Source organism: Ursus americanus, chromosome 29 (genome assembly GCF_024610735.1).
Source record: "Ursus americanus isolate L20-20 chromosome 29, mUrsAme1.1.p, whole genome shotgun sequence".
Taxonomy (NCBI): domain Eukaryota; kingdom Metazoa; phylum Chordata; class Mammalia; order Carnivora; family Ursidae; genus Ursus; species Ursus americanus.
This window is the reverse complement of record NC_142155.1, coordinates 2598866-2616010: the sequence shown is the minus strand read 5'-3', so window position 1 is coordinate 2616010 and position 17145 is coordinate 2598866. Positions and strand designations below refer to the sequence as shown.

General features: G+C 39.2%; 1 long non-coding RNA gene across 2 annotated transcripts in view; it reads right to left on the bottom strand.

Moving 5' to 3' along the window:
* LOC148107488 (uncharacterized) overlaps positions 1-17145 on the bottom strand; it is a 349000-nt gene that overhangs the window by 249755 nt on the left and 82100 nt on the right. For both annotated transcript variants that reach the window (XR_015722229.1, XR_015722230.1), the window contains exon 2: positions 12165-12250. This is a non-coding gene — a long non-coding RNA (uncharacterized LOC148107488). The remainder of the gene's footprint in view (positions 1-12164; positions 12251-17145) is intronic.

Below are 17145 nucleotides of genomic sequence, written 5' to 3'. Positions count from 1 at the left end.
ACGTAAAGGACCTATATTCTAGAAACTATAAATCACTCTTGAAAGACATTGAGGAAGACATAAAAAGATGGAAAGATATTCCATGCTCATGGATCGGAAGAATTAACATAGTTACAATGTCCATGCTACCCAGAGCAATCTACACTTTCAATGCTATCCCGATCAAAATACCAAGGACATTTTTCAAAGAACTGGAACAAACAGCCCTTAAATTTGTATGGAACCAGAAAAGGCCCCGAATCTCCAAGGAACTGTTGAAAAGGAAAAACAAAGCTGGGGGAATCACAATGCCGGATTTCGAGCTGTACTACAAAGCTGGGATCACAAAGACAGCATGGTACTGGCACAAAAACAGACACATAGACCAATGGAACAGAATAGAGAGCCCAGAAATGGACCCTCGGCTCTTTGGGCAACTAATATTTGATAAAGCAGGAAAAAACATCCGGTGGGAAAAAGACAATCTCTTCAATAAATGGTGCTGGGAAAATTGGACAGCTACACGCAAAAGAATGAAACTTGACGACTCTCTCACACCATACACAAAGATAAACTCCAAATGCATGAAAGACCTCGATGTGAGACAGGAATCCATCAAAATTCTAGAGGAGAACATAGGCAGCAACCTCTACGACATTGGCCAAAGCAACCTTTTTCATGATACATCCCCAAAGGCAAGAGAAACAAAAGATAAAATGAATTTATGGGACTTCATCACGATTAAAAGTTTCTGCACGGCCAAGGAAACAGTCAGAAAAACTAAGAGGCAGCCCATGGAATGGGAGAAGATATTTGCAAATGACACTACAGATAAAGGACTGGTATCCAAGATCTACAAAGAACTTCTCAAACTCAATACACGAGAAACAAATAAACAAATAAAAAATGGGCAGAAGATATGAACAGACACTTTTCCAATGAAGACATACAAATGGCTAACAGACACATGAAAAAATGTTCAAAATCATTAGCCATCAAGGAAATTCAAATCAAAACCACACTGAGATACCACCTTACGCCAGTTAGAATGGCAAAAATAGACAAGGCAAGAAACAACAGTTGTTGGAGAGGATGTGGAGAAAGGGGATCCCTCCTACATTGTTGGTGGGAATGCAAGTTGGTACAGCCACTCTGGAAAACAGTGTGGAGGTCCCTTAAAAAGTTAAAAATTGAGCTACCCTATGATCCAGCCATTGCACTACTGGGTATTTAGCCCAAAGATACAGATGTAGTAAAGAGAAGGGCCATGTTCACAGCAATGTTCACCCAATGTTCACAGCAGCATTGTCCACAATAGCTAAATCGTGGAAGGAGCTGAGATGCCCTTCAACAGATGACTGGATTAAGAAGTTGTGGTCCATATATACAATGGAATATTACTCAGCTATCAGAAAGAACGAGTTCTCAACATTTGCTGCAACATGGACGGCACTGGAGGAGATAATGCTAAGTGAAATAAGTCAAGCAGAGAAAGACAACTATCATATGATTGCTCTCATCTATGGAACATAAGAACTAGGATGATCGGTAGGGGAAGAAAGGGATAAAGAAAGGGGGGTGTAATCAGAAGGGGGAATGAAACATGAGAGACTATGGACTATGAGAAACAAACTGAGGGCCTCAGAGGGGAGGGAGGTGGGGGAATGGGATAGACAGGTGATGGGTAGTAAGGAGGGCACGTATTGCATGGTGCATTGGGTGTTATACGCAAGTAATGAATCATCGAGCCTTACATCGGAAACCGGGGATGTACTGTATGGTGACTAACGTAATAAAATAAAAAATGATTAAAAAAAAAAGAAGTCAGTTTATTATATACTCTGAGTTCTGTTGAGAAACTCTTCTTTATTGATTATTCTTATATTACTCTAGTAAAAGAAATCAGAAAATACTGCATCTTAAATCATGTTCAAAGCCATTTTTAGGTCAAATAAGCTCAAAACTGAAAATTCTGGGGAAAAAAAACATCTTTATTCAGCATAGATGTTAAAGTGATATGTATGCATTTTATATAAATGCATATTTACACGGAGATAATTTGATTTTCATTATTTTTATTCAGTTTTTACATTTGAGGTTTGAGAAATTAAAAAAAAAAAAATTCTAGCTAAAACCATTTAAAAATCAGTTCAACCAATTTCTCAAGTATATTCTTATGGTGACATCAGATTAAGAACCATATTTGACATCCTAAACTTGGTGCCCTTCATGAACTTTAGAAAGGATGAGTTCTTCTAGAGTTTCTTAAATCACAAAGGAACTACTAGACTATTAAGTATATTTTATTATATTTAATTCTTAATAATTGTTGATCTATATATAGCGCTAAAGGCAATTCCTTTAAAAAATTTCATTAACCAGAATATTCTGTTTTTAGGAATTCTGGATAAAGAAAGAAGATAGCATAATAAAACTTTAAAACTATAAACATTGTTCATGACCGCTTACTTCAGTTGCAAAATTAAAGTAGTATCTATGTTTCCTAAGGACTTTAGCTGGAAATTGTGTGCCTTGAGCTACAATCCTAGCAGTTCTCTTTTGCTGAGCAAGTTTTCTTCTTCATGTGATCCTGCCCTCCAAGCAGACCAAGTCATTGGTTCAAGAATTAGTGTTGATGAGTTAGCTATTCACTATCTTCCAAGAGATACCCACTGAAACTATGCTTAGAGCTCTATGTGACTCTGTCTTCTTTCTTTCTTAGGCTCCCTTCCCTTCAAGTGACCTTCCTCTGAACACAGGCTCATGGCTTATTGAATGTCACAGGGGAGTGCATGCTTGCATTTGCAATTAGAGGTAAATAACACTTGGCTATCTTTTAATTCCATTCCTTCTTCTGTGTTTGCAGACAGCACTGCCCAGCACAAGAACTGTCATGTGCATTTGACCAGTCTCCTTCTAATGCCAGAGCCCATGTTAGCATTTGATGCTACATATGCCCAAAGCACAGTACGTATACAAAGGGTCAGCCATCAGGGAGAAGGGCTTGATACCTCCTACTTCTTGGGAATTCTTTTTCATAACTCTCAGGCAGCCAGTAACTTCAGGAGTGCTTCATGAATACCCAAACGCCTGAATGTAGTGCACCACCATGTCTACCCACTTCTAAAGTAAACCATCCTTCAAAATAATCTCTTTTCTCTCTACACATCCTAATTCCTAGGAGGGTCCACAGGTTCTCAGCATAACAAACTAAATAAATCCTTCTAAAATGGAATGATTGATAGGTTTAGACTTCACAGGACTACTTATAGAAACTGATTCCTAGTTAATGGAAGAGTATCAAAAGAAGTGTCAAAAGAAGGGTATGTATATGTATATTTTTTAGCCCAAGCCATGTGTTCCATACGTATTCTGAGATTCCACCTAAAAGGATTTCCCCTGTTTTGCCCCCATTCTGTTGGCTTACTGAAAGAATAAGTTTCAGTGACTTGAAACCCCATTCAGAAATTTGCCGATCAATATAATAATTTGGTTGCGAGTTGGTGTTTGGAGAAAAAAGGGGTGGTGTTAGAATATTTTTATTTGTTTACATGAGATTATTGTGGGGTTCTGGATGAGCAGGGATACTCAGTCTGTCTGCGTGGGTTCAGTCCTCCACTTTTTAAAATTTCAAAATACTTTATTTATAATAGTTAATAAAGATTCATGTCCCAAACCCCATCAAGGACTTCCTGTTTTCCCCAAACTCTACCCCAGACCCTTAAAACTCCATAGGATCCAGCAATTTAAGAATTAATGTCTGGCATGTCATAGGAGGGTGCCTCCGAACCCCTGTTTCAGTCTATTCTAACTGGTGAGTGCCCATATGGCACCAGTTGGTTATAATGAAAGTTGATGAGATCATATAATTGTATACTTTTTTTTCTGCTAATCATCTGTGCATATAAAGTCAATTCTGAATTAGCTATATCAATGACTGATAATATAAAACACAGCGAATCACATTAAATACTCTTCATTTTACTTTAGAATGCGTTATGTGATTTTTCAGCAAGTTCAAACATTTAACTATGGTTTTAAACTAGTATCAAAGGTCGGTAATACAAACTAAGTTGTTGTTACATCCCAAATATCCAAGATAACCAACACGCAAGGGAAAGTAAGGGAATGAACAAGTATTAAGCATTTTCCTATACCAGGCTCTGTTATCTCATTAAATTCTTTCAAAACCCTCTAAGTGTCATTATTCCCATTTTACAGATGGCAATTTAATGCTCAAGGTTGCATTTCATATCACACAGCTCTCTAAGACCAGCACAAAGATGATCTATTTTATGCCTTTCCAAAAAAAAAAAAAAAAAACCCATAAGAAATATGATCATTCCAATTTCATTTTAGGAAACCAAGACTCAGAGAGTTTAAGTAGCTTGCTCAGGACTACACACCAATAAGGAACAGACCTTAAGTGACTATTGAGATTTTTAGACTTCTACTCCAGACTCCCGCTTCCTGGGAATATGAACTTGGCAGTATCAAAACGGCACTACTTGAGAATTATATTCCATTCAGGCTATCTCCCTTCCTTCAAGATACCTCTTGGCAACAACAGAGCTCCTGTGTGCTTTCTCACACTCTCCATCACCATGGCATCAGTCCTCATCAGAGCCTTATTACTGTCTGACTCCTCTGCAGAGACTGCCCATGACAGTCCCTCAGGACTGTGGGTCAGTGTACACACACACACACACACACACACACACACACACACACACTCCCCTATCCTCACCTCAACAGGATTTTGATTAGTTAGAATTTTAAAAGATCTGAAGCCTTCCCTTTGTTTTCAGATGAGATGTCATTTTTTTGTTGCTGACAGCCTCCACCAGGCAGAAAGGAGAGTGCCATGTTTTCAGCTGCCACTGTGCACTGGGAAAGGAAGCCTGCTCCTACCAGTATGCAAACTTTCATTCTCCCCCTTGTCCGCGTAAACAAATTAATCTCATCATGAAAGGATGTGTTAAAAAGAAAGGAAGAGAGAGAATGAAGGCGGGAGCAGAGAAAGACAAAATTGAGGAGGGGGAGGCAAGAATAAAGACTCCAAACAGAGATTGCCATGGAAGAAGAAAGAATGTTTCCCAGTGTAAAAGACTCTTCTTTCGGAAGAAAACTACTTCTGGCTGCAAAATAAGCCTCCTACTGTTAGACTATTTAACTCTATCTAATCTCCAGGGGTTCCATCCAAATTAATTTCATTCCTTTGTCAGGATCCTCCCGTGTTTAGTTACCCGTCTCCATCTGTCCCCTTTGAAAGATTGCTGGGCACTCCAGCTTCAATATCCTTCTTCCCGGCTGCCTTGGGCTTTAAAGACCAATCTCTCACACAGAAGCAGCTCATCCAGGAACTCGGGAGTGAGAACTAATTGGCAAGGGCCATCCTGAACACTACCAAGAAAATCCCAAACAAATGGAAAATGCGAAGCTTGTTTTAAATAAAAAGCTATTCTTGTAACTGTTGATTCCACAGTTACCATGTTATGTAGCTCTGGCAATGAATCTCTCCACTTACATATTTTCTCTAGAAAACCTGCGTTTAAGGAAGCAATTACATATGTCAAATCATTCAGTAAATAAAATTTGTATGAAATGCAAACCAGTTATTTAGCTAGCATCCCCCAAACAATAGAACCATCTATAGTGTTTTCGTTCCAGAGGGCATAATTGGGATCATTTAGCCAATCTCTCCATTTCGAGGTGAGAAAACCAAGGCACACAGAGCCTGAAAGTTTCCCTGTTGCACTACACAGTTAGTGGTGACGCTAAGAATAGGAACCCGATCTGAGTTCTGGTCCAATGATCTGATCTCTTTGTTATAAAATTGGAAGATAGATAAAGCCAGAAAGGGTGTACATTTAGAACAATGGGAAGCATTTTTATATTTATAATAAGCCCACAAATACAAACACGTGACCACTTTTCAAACGCCAGTTCTCTTTCCCTTTAACCACTCAGGTTTTGTGTTAAGAAATAAGAGCTATTCTTCATATAAATCTAGCAAACACTGGAAGGGAAATGTGCTGCCTCAGAAATCATATACGATGTGCTTTATACTCAATTCTAGTGTTTGGAGTTTACCCACTCTTCTGCCTTACCTTAACATTTTTCTCTTCCATTACTATAGATAACTGTGTTGGCTATATTAGAATAAAACAAACAAGAACCTTCAACAACTTTATAAAATGTGTATTTTTCACAGTTTCCACCAAATATCCACTGGTATTTAATAATGCCCCCATGCATACCCTCATTTAATTTTCTTTCAATCCAGTTTTGAAAATCGGCTTGCTATCACCCTATACTATCTAGCTTCTTTACCCTATTTACACTTAACTCCCTTTCTCCTTTCCTGAATTGTCTTCTGCCAATTCTCCCTAAATGTGATTCTTTCACCAAGTCTTTTCTCTGAACCCTCTCTGGACAACAGCAATTTCATCTTTTTTCTCAGCTTTGCCTGTTTGAAAATAAATCATCACCATTATGTATTCCTCTTCCTTAAATTCAGTACTTCATAATTATCCGTGATTACTTCTCCTTTGTTGACATATATTTAATTACATAATCTGAACACTCTGTTTTCCATTTAATTTCAGTTTAAGTCAGTTTAACAAATATTTACAGACCCCTTATTTTATGCAAAGCACTGTGCTAGGCTCTATGTGGCATAAAAAATGAGCAAGTTATATTCCCTCATCCCAAGGTCAGTTAGGAATATCTTCTCTAAAAAGGTAAAACAGAGTTGATAAAGTGTCTACTTTATAGAGGTATTTTGAGAAGTAAGTGAACTGATGTATGTAGTTCTCAGCACATAATAAGTTCTTAGTGTGTATTACCTGATACGATGTTGCTTTTGGTGTTATTGACAAATCGTTTCTTTGATCCTCTCCAGTCTTAAAATGCTATGCCAAAAATATATAGAATACAAAGCTAAATGTATCAAGAGTAATAGGAGACCTATCAGAGAGCATTCTAAACTAGTGATTAAACATCACCAGTAATGCAACATACTTATGGTCTCATTTACCTCTTGATAATGAGGCACTGAGAAGGGCCATTTACCTTTGTGATATTCTTGCTATATATAAATATATAGCCTGAATTAAATCATGAGAAAACGTCAGACAAACCCAGAACAAAAGGCATTCTACAAAATATCTGTTCAGGCTCTTCAAAATCTCAAGGTCACGAAAACAGATTGGAGAACAGTCTCTAACTGGAGAAAATTAAAGAAGCATGCCAGATAAAAGACCAGATAAATGACAATAGTAGGATAATTGCTGGAATCTCAAAAAAGGGTATGGATTAGTTAATGGTAGTGTATCAATCTAATTTTCTGGCTCTGATCATTATGCTATGACTACTTAAGTTATCGAGATTTGGGGAAGCTGGTGAATGGTGTATAGAATTCTTCACACTATTTTTGCAAGGTTGAAATTCTTTCAAAATAAAAGGTTTTCATTAAAAAATTAGAGCAATAAAAAATGCAAATGTAAGATAAAGGAAAGTGAGCATTGTTTCCTCAATGCACAGGTGAAAGGGAGAGAATGAAGTGGATAGCAAAAGGATCTTGGAAGATGCAAGCATCTGAGCTGGGATTTGAGGCCACCAATATTGAGGAAAGATATTCTAGGCAAAGAAAAGAGCAGAATTACAAGCAGGAAAAAAGCAAAAAAAGAAGGTGTGTTTGGATAGAAGTAATCATATTCTTTTGGAATTCAATGTCTTTGAGGGGGAGTAGTGCGAGACAGAAGCCAGACTTGAGTATTTTTATATCTCTGTAGTAGGCTGTATATGTGCTTCCCCGCCAAAATGTCCATATCCCAATCCCCAGAACCTGTGAATATTACTTTACATGGTATAAAAGACTTTGTACATGTGATTAAAATAAGGATCTTGAGAAGAGGAGAGGATCCCAGATTATACAGGTGGGCCCAACAGAATCACAGGGGTCCTCATGAGAGGGAAGGAAGAAGACCCGATGCAGGAGGATATGGAACAAAGGAAGCAGAGGTCGGAACAACAGGCTTTGAAGATGGAAGAAGAGGCCATGAGCGAAGGAATCAGATGTGCTCTTGCAGCTGGAAAAGACAAGGAAATAGATTTCTCCCTGAAGTTTGCAGAAGAAATATAGCCTTGCAAGCACTTTTATTTTAGACTTCTGACCTCCGGTACTGTAAGAGAATAAATTTGTGTTGGCTTAAGCCATTAAATTTGTGCCAATTTGTTACGGCAGCAAGAGGAAACTAATACAGTCTTTATTACCTTACTTGGGGCCCACTTCGGTTTCACCTCCATCTGGACTACTGTTGTAGCCTTCTCCCTGTTCTCTCTGCTCTATTCTCTATCTCTCCCTTCTATGAAATGATGTTAAATTTTTTTTTTTTTTTTGTCAAGTCCTAAACTGATCATGTCATTCCTCTAAACCAAAGCTCTCAGGGGTGCCCAGTACCTGCTAAAAAACATCCATGCTTACTATCCTGGTATTTAAGAATCTGGCCCCAACATGCACTTCCAACTTTATCTGGGTGTCTCTGTAGCATTAACTTTTCACCAAGGCAAATTAATTTAGTCACGGTGTCTGGGGCTCTCCTCCTGCAGAATGTGCCCGCTCTTTCATATCCTAGCCCATAATAATGTCTCTTTCTACTGAATGCCTGCAGTCTCCTGATTGTTCTCTGAAACCCCCATTCCATCTGTTTCTAGTGCCCAGGCCCAAAGTAAAGAACCCCCAAAATTCACAAACAGCTTAATATCTGAGAATTGAAACATGAAGAAGCCCAGTGAATGAGATTGCCATTTGAAGACATGATTCAGGATTTTATAAATATGTACAAATCTGGGATGCAGATTTATAAAACACTCAAGGCAATCAAAGTGTGTAAAACAAAATATGGAGGGGAGGGGGATGGGGGATGGGGCAACTGGGGGATGGACATTAAGGAGGGCATGTGATGTAATGAGCACTGGGTGTTATATACAACTGATGAATCACTGAACTCTACCTCTGAAGCTAATAATACACTATATGTTAATTAGTTGAATTTAAATTAAAAAATTAAAGTGTGTAAAATAGAATTCAGGAAGACTAAAACTAATAAAGAAAAAATGACCCAGACAACATGCTATAATAGTTAGGTGGCTCTGTGGTCATGTTTTCTGGGTTCGAAACCTGGATCTATCACTAGGCAGTTTTATTTCCATAACTGGGATCACTGTTGATTAAAATAACTGATTGTCCTTCCTCATGGTGTCACTATAAACAAATTTCTAATTTGTTTTTTTATAATTATAATTACTAATTATAGTACTTAATTTCACACATAGATCTTCCTATCAAGAGAGAATCTACCAGCATGAACTGTGGTTCCCAATGTAAATTTCTAAACTGTCATTTGGGTTCACACCTCACCCTCTTGTGAATTTGGTTAAATTGATCACTTAGGCTAAGTCCAAAATCACATAAATCAAGAGAAGGAGCTGAAGCAATTTGCTACATCGCTCTGGCCAGTGAAAACAACTTTGCATTATTTGCATCTGAATTATTTAGACTGGTTGTCTGTGATGATCAAATCCACCAGATTATTGCTCAACTTTTCACTGTAATTTGCATGGATAGCCTCCTTGTGCACCTGGCATTGTCCCCGAAAGTGTTGGGCAGCTGCTCCATTGAAAACAATAACAGCTGTGAAGCTTAAATCATTTTATGTTTTAGTAAGATGACAACAACATGATATGCAAGCAGCAGACGGGAAATTCCTTTTGGACACTGCATGTTGAAAATGCAGAACAGCAAAGAACCATGCAATACAGTTATGTGTGTTAAACTCTACAGATAGAAACCAATGACGCTCTCAGAAAAACCTTGTGATTCACAGTTTCAGAGAGTTGCCAAGAGCATGTTATCTTAGCACATACCTTAAATCCCTGAAATCCCATGCTTAAATGAAACTGAAGAGAACTAAGAAGCACTTCTTAGCCTGATTCATAATTCCCTTCATATGATGGTACTGAGTCATAATAATTAATGTGGCTATGAACACTTTTTGATGAAGTCCCTCTACATTCTTTTTACTCAAATTCTCCCTTTGGCAAATGGTTATAGAACCACATAAAGTCCCAAACTCCAATATATTTACATAGCGAAAGACAGAAAGACAAAGAAAAAGAAATATCCCATGTTTATTTGCATAATTTCTCATTGCACTACAGTAGCATGCCACTACAAATGAGTACAACCAATTACATGAACTCCAACTCCTAAAAACTCTGTCTTTAGAAAGAAGGTGACTCAACACAGAAACCTACAGATTACCAGAGATTCAGAGGCAATGGAGACTGACAAATTCAACAAGCGCTCTAGCTGACCTTTAGATGATTTGGATGAAGAAAAGGGCAGCACACTTGCGTGGGAGAAAGAAATGCTCACCTAAGTGAAAATATTTGGCAGGCACTGAGCTGGGTTCTCTGCCCCAAGTCAATCTCAAGTCACCTGCCTGAAGGTCTGCCCTTCTGCTATTTTTGAATTTGAAAGCAAAAGACCTCTATTTCATCCAAATACCCCAGTCAGGGCACTATCTCCCAATGTATCACCAGGATCCTTTGAAAATCTGATCTTTAACATTCTCTAATCCCGTGTAAATTACCTTCTTGCTTAAAACTCACCAATGGATTCCCATCGTCTCTAGCATGGAATCCTAATACTTTGTGACACAGTCTTTGACACTTTGACCTTGACATATCTTTTCTTCTTTCTCATTTTTAAGCTTTGTTTAATGAAGGTTTTCCAATTACAAAAGTAATATGTGGTTATTATAAACATATTAAAAATACAAAAAGGTATAAATATTCAAATAAAATTAAAACCCAGAATTAACCACTATTATTCATATTTAATTTTATTTCCTAACAGTTGCTTTTTACTGTGTGGATCTACATTCTCCCTCTTTCTGTTTTTGTTCTTTTCTATATCAGGTCTTTAAGCACTTTCATGAATATTTTTAGCCCTAATACCTAGGAATTCATTACAAAAAGATCATAATGAAAACATGTTAGTCTGTAAGTTATTAAAGAGGATAATACTTTTTATGTTAGCCAACATTCCCCACTAAGTTTTCTTCTTTTTTCTTCCTTGGGATATGGGTATTAGAGGAAAATCCAAGGAAAAAGTCCAATTCTTGACTTTTGAACTTAAAAACCCTAATCTTTGAGGACCTCATGACCTTTATACCATAAAGTATGAAACTAGAGGTTTAGCAAGGCAACCAACCTATCCTGGTTTGCCCAGGACTATCCTGGTTTAAAAAAATGAATGTCTCATGTTCTGAGAACTCCCTCAGTCCTAGGAAAATCAGGATAGCTGGTCATCTTAGCAAGAGCCAGCTTTTCTTGCTCCTTGTTTAGCCAGATATTCCATGGTCTTGGAAAGCAAGAGTCCCTGAGGCAGGGCTATGTGCCTTGCCAGCAGTCAAACCTTGGAAAGACTGATTCAATGGCAGGTAGGAGAGGGAATTTGAGAGTAGAAAACCTGCCTTCTCTTCTTTCCTTAGTAGTACCCAGAAAGCAGCCAGTGGGTCAAGATACAGAGAGGAAAAATTCTGATTATCTGCATTTTTCTGTCTGAGAAACAGGACATGAGAAAGTTAGGAAGTATGAGAAGAATAGCAAAGGAAATGGTAGCTAAGGGAAATGTGAAAGGCCCTGACCAGGGACAGCAACCACAGCACAGCTGGCAGCCCTACTGAAGGTAGAGGCCAAGGCCAGTCAACACAGCAATATCCCTGACCCCAACTGTATCCAACAGCCTCACTCATGGGCTAATGAAAGGGTCCTTGAAATGACTGGCCACATGGTATTTGAAAAACACTGATCTAGTTGAACCCCCTCATTTTATAGAGGAGCCCCAGAGGAATAAAAACTTACTCAAGATCATTCACTTAGTAGTAGAGGCAGAACTAAAACCCAAGATTCTATACTGATCATGATCACAAATTATCTAAAATAACGTAACTTACAGGACTTATTTTATGGGTAAAAATAGAAATATCTCCAAAGTACCAGGAACGGTGTAGGGTCTTGAAATTTTACCGTACTTACTAACAAATGAGCATTTCTTGGATGCTGACAAAAGGCATGAGACCCCTGGGTTGGAAACAAAGAACTCTATTACTCACAGCAAAAGTGGCAGCGAGCTTCACAGTTACTTGCTTCAGATCCCCATGCTCCCAAGTTTCATGAGGGCAATGCTCATGATGGATGCCTGCAAACAAAATGGGTTGCATTTAGAGGACAGAAATGCTAAGCTTGGGGAGTCACCACTTTTGTAGAAAGCAGATGTAAGCCAGCCTTGCTTTTGGTGAAGATGGTACCTCATCTCTCAAAATTCCTTGCTGCAAACACAACTCTGATAAATGCTCTATTAAAGAGTAGTAAAAGCCTTGCATTCTTGGTATATCCACCAAGAATGTGCAAGGAAGCTCAGGGCCTGTGGCAGGTTGTCTCTCTCAATAACTATCATTTGAACTAAATGGAGAAACAAACTTACATGGTTATATAGCATAATATGGCCCATTAGTTTTCCCATTCGTCCAAAGACTGAGATTTGACTCACCACATTATAGGAAATGAAATGTTTTCCAAACATTGTGGTACTTTCTAAATACTTTCTGTATTTCTATAACCACGTATTCCACATATCAGTGTTGAAGTATGGCTGTTTAACAAAGGTGATATTCCAAATTATCTAATATGAGCACGAGCCAATCAGAACAGAAACTGGCTATAAATAACAAGTATACTTCTTGACTGTACTAGCTACTAAGTTCTACTAAGACTGAGCCCATGCTTAACTTATAATACAGAAAGTGGAACACCAAGAATTTGTTGGAGTACATAAAAAAGTATAGCATTTGCCTAGGGATAAGGCAGACATGTGAATGCATGTTAGTGATCAGAGTCCCAGTCTGTTTGATCTAATTCAATTGGAAGTCAATCCACAAAATAACTTTGTGGCTCAAAAAAACCCTGTTATTTTCCCAACTTTCAAATGAGTATGAGGAAACCTGTTTGCATAGAAATTAGGTTGTTTGGAAGACCAGAGTAAAGTATGGCTTCAGGTAAAAGGAATTTTCTAGGGAGCAGCTGTTTGAGAAAGGTCAAAGCATTCTTTTAATTAACAAAAAGGTAAAATAATTTTGGGAGATGTTTTTATAGTCTTGAGGAAGTATTATGAGTGACTAAAGCTCTGGGGACAACACAGTGGCACTTAAATGCTTCTTTTACATATTGTCAATGGAGTTTATCTGGTTAGTCTCTCCAGGAGGTAAGATATAATTGACAGCGTGAAAAATTTCCCCCCAAAATTCTGTTATTTTTGCTCTCATTTGGAAGAAATGCTAAGGCCCACGCATGGCTCATAGCCACTCAATCAGCCACTTACAAACCCAGAAACATCTCAAGGAGAAAGTTCTTGCTTACTTTCCTCTAATCCTCTCAAGGAAAATTATTTTACTGTTTCTTTTTTTAAAGTTTTTATTTTAATTCCAGTTAATTAACATATTACCATCTGTTTCTTGGGAGTGACACCAACTTCATCTTACCTCATGGCCCTAGAATCCGAAAAAGTCATCAATGACCTTGTCTGGTGAGCGGAAAAACCACAGTACAAAAATGAAGTGCTTTCAGAGGCACCAAGTGCTGGCTGTAGGGTAGAATAATGTAGGGCTCTGTTAATTCAAATTATCTGGACAAGTGTCTCATGTTTCTACTGCACAGATCTGGAACCTCTGAATCAACAGAGAGCGCCAAGAAACAAATCAAAGTATGTCTCAAGTCTTCATTATGCCCTTGCCACTACCGCATCACCAACCCTAAAATATACAGAAGCTCATTTACCAAGTGATGGGCATCATGTGAGGCATTTTCACATGTTGTATCACTTTATCCCCACAATAACCCTATAGGGTGGCTCATTATTTCTGTTCTGTTAATAACAAAACAAAAGAACAAATGATACTTTATGAACTCTCCAGAATTTTATAAGCTGAAAGGGAACTATTTTAATTTCAGTATGCGTATTTGGGTTTTACTATTTTAAATTCATTTTATTTTAAATTGTGTGTGGCAACATAGGGATGGAAGAAGGGAGACTATCATCTTTTCAGTATTTACACATTCTTAAGATCTTAACTAACCCTGGTCAACTGCAAAGTATGCCAATACATCAGTTTCCTGTGGCTTTTGTAACAAATTATCACAAACTTGGGGGCTTAAAACAGTAGAAATTAATTCTATCACAGAAGGGAGGAAAAGATGGTGGAGGAGTAGGGGGCCCCTTTTTCAGCAGGTCCCCTGAATCGAGCTGTACCAGACCACCCTGACACCCACGGAATCAGCCTGAGACGCAGGAAGATATATCTGGATCTCTACAAATGAACATCTCCAGTGCTGGGTATTGAGCTACGAAGCGGGGAGCCGTGAATCCACGCACAGATATCAGAAGATAAACAGAAGGGGAAGGAGCCGCCCTGCTTGGGCACTGGGAAGCAGTAGCCACTTGCAATGGGGAGCAGGCTGGACTTAAGGACCGGCACCCGTGAGAAAGCAGAGTGAGACTGTGAGCCTGGGAATGCGCGAGCGACCAGACTGAAAACCGAAGCTCCGGAGTGCTCACTGGAACTGGACTGATACCGGGAGCTCAGGAGTGCGCGCGTGACTAGACTGAAAACCGGCGCTCCGGAGCGCGGGTTAACCACACTGAAACAGAGAGCTCGGGAGCGCGTGGGAACCGGCGGCAGCTGGCGGTGTTAGAAACACAAAGGACAGAGACGAGCAAGGGCTGGGACACTGGCTGTGGGGCGCACAACCCGGGACGCTGCAGGGTTTTTTTAGCAGCACCAACAGAAACAGAGTTAAAGTGGCCAAGACTCTCAGTGCAGAGCGGACTGCGATCTCTCTGTTCTGAGACAGAGGTTAGGATACGGCCACTGCTGCTCTGACTCTCAGAAGAGTCACAGAAAACTGCCATGGAAAGCCGCCAGAGAACAAAAGCCTGGAAAAACCAGCTCACATTGTGCCCATCCCCGTCCCCCATTGCAGGGGACAGGGCGACTCTACACAAACACGGCTGCCTGAATATCAGCGTGGCAGGCCCCTCCCACAGAAAGCAGGCTGAAAAATCAAGAAGCCTACATCCCTAAGGTTCCTATAAAACAAGTGTACACTGCCTGGGTCCTGGTCAATAATTTGGGCTCTGGGCAACCCCACAACCTCTCCTCATCAGAATGAGGAGGAAGAGAAATCCCGCCCAGCAAAGAAAAGATAATGAGTCTGTGGCCTCTGCCACAGAATTGATGGATATGGATATAACCAAACTGTCAGAAATGGAGTTCAGAGTAACAATGGTCAAGATGATGTGTAGACTTGAAAAAATATTGACAAAAATATTAACGAGAATATAGAATCTCTAAGGGCAGAAACGAGAGCGAATCTGGCAGAAATTAAAAATGCTATGAATCAAATGCAGTCAAAACTAGATGCTCTGATGACCGGGGTAAATGAGGCAGAAGAATGAATTAGTGAACTGGAGGATGGGATGGTAGAAGACAAAGTTAAAACAGAAAACTGGCTCAAAAAAATCCAATCTCAAGAATGTAGATTACGGGAGATTACTGACTCAATGAAACGTTCCAATGTCAGAATCATCGGCATCCCCAAGGGGGTGGAGAAAGAGTGAGGTCTAGAAGAGATATTTGAACGAATTGAAGCTGAAAACTTCCCTAATCTGACAAAGGAAACAAGCATTTGTGTCCAAGAGGCAGAGAGGACCCCTCCCAAGGTCATTCACGGCAAACCTACACCACATCACGTCATAGTTTAGATCCAAGGATCCACGCAAATATTAGATCCAAGGATACAGTACTGAAAGCGGCCAGGGCAAAGAGATTCCTTACATACAGAGGTAAAAATATCAGAATAACATCAGACCTATCTACACAGACCTGGCAAGAGAGGAAGGGTTGGCAGGGTATTTTCAAAGCTCTATCCGAGAAGAACACGCAGCCAAGGATCCTTTATCCAGCAAGGCTGTCATTCATAATTGATGGAGGGATAAGGACCTTCCAGAATAGGCAGAAACTGATCAAATTTGTAACCACCAAACCAGCCCTACAAGAGATATTAAGGGGGGTTCTATAAAAGGAAAAAGGCCCCAAGAGTGATACAGAACAGAAATTTACAATCTATAGAAACAAAGACTTCACAGGCAACACGACATCATTAAAATCATATCTCTCAATAATCACTCTCAATGTGAATGGCCTAAATACTCCCATAAAAAGCCACAGGGTTGCAGAATGGATAATAAGATATGACCCATCCATTTGCTGTCTACAAGAGACTCATCTTGAACCTAAAGACACATCCAGACTGAAAGTGAAGGGATGGAAAACCTTTTTTCATGCCAATGGACCTCAAAAGAAAGCTGAGGTAGCAATTCTCATATCAGACAGATTAGATTTTAAACTAAAGACTGTAGTTAGAGACACAGAAGGCCACTATATTATTCTTAAAGGATGTATCCAACAAGTGGATATGACAATTATAAATATATAGCCCCCCAACAGGAGAGCAGCTAGATACACAAGCCAACTCTTAACCAGAATAAAGAAACATATAGATAATAATACGTTAATAGTAGAGGACCTCAACACTCCACTAACAGCAATAGACAGATCACCTAAGCAGAAAATGAACAAAGAAACAAGAGCTTTGAATGACATACTAGACCAGATGGACCTCATCGATATATACAGAACACTACACCCCAGAACAACAGAATACTCCTTCTTTTCGAATTCACATGGAACGTTCTCCAGAATAGACCATATACTGGGTCAAAAACAGGTCTCAACCGATACCAAAAGACTGAGATTATTCCCTGCATATTCTCAGACCACAATGCTTTGAAACTGGAACGCAATCACAAGGAAAAAATGTGGAAGAAACTCAAACACTTGGAAACTATGAACCATCCTGCTCAAGAATGATTGGGTAAACCAGGAAATTAAAAATCAGTTTAAACAATTTTTGGAGACCAATGAAAATGAAAACACCTCGGTCCAAAACCTATGGGACACTGCAAAGGAGGTCCTAAGG